This window comes from Pogoniulus pusillus, chromosome 7 (genome assembly GCF_015220805.1).
Source record: "Pogoniulus pusillus isolate bPogPus1 chromosome 7, bPogPus1.pri, whole genome shotgun sequence".
NCBI lineage: Eukaryota > Metazoa > Chordata > Aves > Piciformes > Lybiidae > Pogoniulus > Pogoniulus pusillus.
In genome coordinates, this window is record NC_087270.1 from 32,390,611 (window position 1) to 32,395,845 (window position 5,235).

General features: G+C 42.0%; 1 long non-coding RNA gene and 1 other non-coding gene across 2 annotated transcripts; both read left to right on the forward strand.

Annotated features, from left to right (window-relative positions):
- Positions 1-231: 231 nt before the first annotated feature.
- On the forward strand, positions 232-4,259 carry LOC135177149 (uncharacterized). The gene is made up of 3 exons (XR_010302952.1): positions 232-286; positions 1,704-1,893; positions 3,789-4,259. It is a non-coding gene; the product is annotated as an uncharacterized LOC135177149 (long non-coding RNA).
- A 168-nt stretch (positions 4,260-4,427) lies between these two features.
- On the forward strand, positions 4,428-4,532 carry LOC135177211 (U6 spliceosomal RNA). The gene has a single exon (XR_010302980.1). It is a non-coding gene; the product is annotated as a U6 spliceosomal RNA (small nuclear RNA).
- Positions 4,533-5,235: the final 703 nt, after the last annotated feature.

Consider the following 5,235-nt stretch of genomic DNA (forward strand, 5'->3'; position numbering starts at 1 on the left):
ACTCTGCACAAGATTTTACAAGTTTGTAGAATCAGCCAGATTGGAAGAGATCTCAAAGATCATCCAATCCACCCTATCACCCAACCCTATCAATGCAATTAATATGCACACAGAAGTGCATTCCAATTCCTTCACCTTAGCACCTGGGTCCTGTTGGAGTCTCCTCCCACCCCAGGTGTAATCACTTTGCCCTCCCTGCCCCCTCCCCTATTTAATGGGCCCCAGGAAAGGCAGGAGCCCTAAGCTTGCCCAACTGGGCAGAGGGATCCTTCTCCCGTCGTGACTGGTGAGTGCCCTTGGTGCGCACTGGGTGACTGGTGGAGGGGATTCAAAGGCCGGGGGGCCTGAGTGGCCCCCCGGTTTGGTAGGGTAGAGATTTGATGTTACTCCGACTTCACTCACAGGTGCTGGCTGTGCCTCCTCATTTAGAATCTTAGCCTCTGAGCCACTTGTTAATCAAATGCATAAAGAATTTGACTATGCAGTGCATGTTTGTGACTTGTGAAATAAATTCCTAATTGTTGTATAGTGGATGAGTGGTTTAGATTAAAATAGATACAATTTTAATAAGTACAAACTATCACCAAGCCCTCTCCAATCAGCTAGACCATGGCACTAAGTGCCTCATCCAGTGTTTTCTTGAACATCTCCAGGGACAGTGACTCCACCTCCCTGGACAGCCCATGCCAATGGGAAATCACTCTCTCTGTTAAGAACTTCCTCCTAACATCCAGCCTCCTAACTCCCTCAGCCTCTCCTCATAGGGCTGTGTTCCAGGCTTGTCACCAGCTTTGTTGTCCTTCTCTGGACACGTTCCAGTATCTCAACATCTCTCTTATTAAAAATATTAATGTTAAGAAGCAAAGGTAATTAAATCCCTAAGAAATGTGTAGTGTCTAGAAAAGAACCTTGCAGCGGAGCTCCAAGAAGGAATGCCAGAGAACCTTGAGTATGCTCCAGCACTTCAGAAAATTACCAAGAAAGCTATTTTACGGCACCAAGTAGGTACCTCATCCACCCAAAATCTACTTACCTTTGTAACGTAAGAGGTACAGGCTGAGCTGCATAAACAAAATAAATGCTAATGTGAAACTATGTGATGACCTTATTGCTGTATACAACTACCTGAGGGGTGGTTGTGGCCAGGAGGAGGTTGCTCTCTTCTCTCAGGTGGCCAGCACCAGAACAAGAGGACACAGCCTCAAGCTACGCCAGGGGAGATTTAGGGTCGAGGCGAGGAGGAAGTTCTTCACTGAGAGAGTCATTGGACACTGGAATGGGCTGCCCGGGGAGGTGGTGAAGTCGCCATCCCTGGGGCTGTTCAAGGCAAGATTGGACATGGCACTTGGTGCCATGGTCTAGCCTTGAGCTCTGTGGTAAAGGGTTGGACTTGATGATCTGTGAGGTCTCTTCCAATCCTAATAATACTGTGATACTGTGATGATACTGCTGTGCACCCTTAGTATTGAGATGGAAAAGATGCTGAACCCATTGTTTTACTAAATTTCATAAGAGTTACCTCTGCTTCACAGCAAAGCAGGTGCTAACAAGATTTGCTTTCATAGCCTTTCTTTGTATCTAGATTTCTCAGTTTCACCTTTCAAAAGATAGGTCAGAGCTGTGGAGAGATTGATCAAGCCCTCCCTTGTACTCAGTAAATCACTGTCTAACCCATCCACTCAAGGTCAATTTTTATCCTTCAGGGTGGAGTTCATTCTTTATAGGTTTCATGGGTTCATCAGCCTGAAGAGCTGTAAATCTGTGTTTTCTACCTACCTGGAAAGTATAACTGACCATTTTGCTACATGAGTACCAGCTGCTCCAGCAATTCTACTCTGCAAAAATGAACTGAGGTTTACTGGTCTGACTACAAGCATCTGGAAATAACAAATGGTAAGATCTGGATTCTAAATTCTTCTTGACAGTTACTATAGATTTTTCCCTAATATGCATAAGCAGTAGAGATCAGAACCTATAATTTCCTGGTCAGATGCTAAGTTATGACTTAGTACTTTAGCAGGGTTTCTGCACTGGAGACAGAGCATGTCATGGAATAAATTAGTGGAGAATTTAATGGACTTTCCTAAAACTGACTTGACAGTCTTGTAGAATTTCCTGCTAAAACTGTCTGAAATTTTGAATTTGAGCTTTTTGTTACCTTAATAAATTCTAAAGGTAGTTTTAATCTTATGTTTTCTTCCAGCATAGCATTTCTTTTATTATTTCATTCAAGCTTAAAATAGCACAATGAACATAAACACATGATGAATATCATCCCATTAATTGGTTTAAAGCCTAAAAACACTGCAGAATACTGCTTCTTAATGAATTTTGAGACATTAGACTTTTTATTGGATGTATTGGCTGCTATGTATTTGCAAAAGGAAGGGGAAAAGTGGATGAGAAGTGTATTACAGCCATAAAAACCAGTTATATTTTGAGCAGTTCTATTTTAAATTTAGATTTTATGTAATGCACATAATTTTATGTGTATATACTTAAATAGTGCATTAGTATATTTGATATATTTTATATATGGGCATATTTCCTGCTGGAAGAGAATAATTTCAACCCATAGCTCAAAATTACCAACTTAGCAAGTTTAGTCCATAAATCAAGTTTTCTCTTTGAAACAATGAAACAAAGTTTTATAGCTAACAAAATCCTTGGGCTAGGATTATTTTTATACTTGCATAATTCTGTGAGAGTCTTATTCTTTATTTTATGGATCATTCAAATACTTTGATCCTGGATGTGGTTCTTGAAATCTACTGCACACCTGTAATTCTTTTTAACCATCTACTAAATATAACTGCTTCCTTAAGAACATTGAGGAAATTGTCCTCAGGACAAAAGCAGAAGCAAGACATAGTTTTGTGATTCCTATGAGGAGAGGTTGAGGGAGCTGGGGTTGTTTAGCCTGGAGAAGAGGAGTCTCAGGGGTGATCTTATTACTGTCTACAACTACCTGAAAGGGCATTGTAGCCAGGTGGGGGGTGGCCTCTTCTCCCAGGTAACCAGCAATAGAACAAGGGGACACAGTCTCAAGTTGTGCCAGGGTAGGTATAGGCTGGATATTAGGAAGAAGTTCTTCAAAGAGAGAGTGATTTCCCATTAGAATTGGCTGCCCAGGGAGGTGGTGGAGGCACTGTCCCTGAGGGTGTTCAAGAGAAGACTGGATGAGGCACTTAGTGCCATGGTCTAGTTGATTGGATAGGGCTGGGTGCTAGGTTGGAATGGATGATCTTGGAGGTCTCTTCCAACCTGGTTGATTCTATGATTCTTTGCTTGATCTTCTGCATTTATAGCAAAGCGCTGCCTTGTCTGTTAGGTCAGCAGTGTTAGAGATGCTTACGTGTAACAATTAAAACCTAGCATCATTAAAGCTTTTGCTAAACAAAAGATGCAAAGCTGCTTTGTTTGGAAAATCAAACCCTAACAAACTGGGAAAGATAGTGTCTATTTAGTGGCTCAGGATGGTGAATGGAAGGGCTGAAACACATTGTTTCTGGGCCCTTGCTCTGAATTCACTTGCTCTTCAGAGTTGTTGAGGAGCTTAAAGATCCTTAGCAAGCAAAATGACACCGATCGAATGCCTGGATTTTCTACCTGATTCCCTGTATTTCATAAAAGAAAATTCTGTACAGAATCTTCTAGTTATCCATTGCCATTTTCCTCTCAACACATTAAATAGTGAACCAGATTCTTCTAATCAACTATTGCTGACTTCTGTTTAACAATGTCAAGTAACTCTGCATGAAGACCTGAACACTGTTTTTTTCCCTTAGTGAGGGGATCACCCAGAAGAAGCCAGGAGAAGGAGGTCAGAGATTGTCTGCATCCTTTCCCCAGAAGCCAGGAAGATTCAAGCCTCAACGTCCAACAAGACAGAATCCCATGAAAGTATTTGGGCACTGTCTGGACTGTGGCTAGCCCCTGCAAGGGTAATAATAATAATCTGTGAATAAATGCTCAATGTCTCTTTGTAATTCTCTATTTCCCTCTGCCATAGAGCAGAAAGAACTTGAGCCCAGCTTCTGGGCAAACAGCATATTGGCCACAAGCAGCACTGACCACAGGAATAGTCTCTTCCAATTCGATTAATATTTATGTATTTTGCTGGTTATATTAGATGTAGATATTATCCATAGAATGTTTCCATGACCATGTAAGAACCAGAATATTACTAAAATCAGTGGTCAGGGGTGGTGAGAGTTCTGGATGGCAAAATTAATAAACAATATTAATTTTGGAAAATATTATCTTGCATTTATTAATTTCCCTTCCACAACACTCACTGACATCAATGGGAAGATTCTCAAGGATTTTGTAAGATGGGAATCATGTACCAGATAGCATAGAAAGGTGCAAGCCTTCAGGAGCAATACTTCAGTCTCTGACTCCAGCAGAGAGATCAAACCCCATTTGTGCTCATTTTGGCAGCACATATACTAAAATTGGAAGGACACAGAAGATTAGGATGGCCCCTGCATGAGGATGACAGGCAAATTCCTGAAGTGTTTCATGTTTTAGCTGCATCCAATTCTGGAGCCCCCATTACAGGAAGGATGTCGACATGCTGAAGCATGTCCAGAGAAGGGCCAATAGGATGATCAGAGGGCTGGAGCACCTCTCTTATGCGGACAGACTAGAAGAGTTGGGGCTGTTCAGCCTGGAGAGGAGGAGGCTTCAGGGTGACCTTCTTGTGGCCTTTCAGTATCTGAAGGAGGCCTACAAAAAGGCTGGGGAAGGACTTTTTAGGATATTGGGGAGTGACAGTACAGGGGGAGTGGAGCAAAGCTGGAGGTGGGGAGATTGAGACTGGACATGAGGAGGAAGTTGTACATCATGAGAGTGGTGAGAGGCTGGACTGGGTTGCCCAGGGAGGTTGTTGAGGCCCTATCCCTGGAGGTGTTTGAGGTCAGGCTGGATGAGGCTCTGGGCAGCCTGCTCTAGGATAGGGTGTGGTTGGGACTAGCTGATCCTTGTGTTCCCTTCCAACCCTGACTGATTCTATGAATCTCTTTATAAATTTATAGTAAATCAAGGTATAGGTATACACAATTAATTGGATGTCTCAGTTCACAGGTCACTATAGTGGCAGATGCTTTTAAATCTCTGCTATATTTCAGAGCATAGTGATAATGAACTCTTTTTTTTAAATTATAATTTTATATTTTTCTGTCCTAACCACAAATCATTCCAGCTGACTAAAGTGAATTGATAGATCTGCCT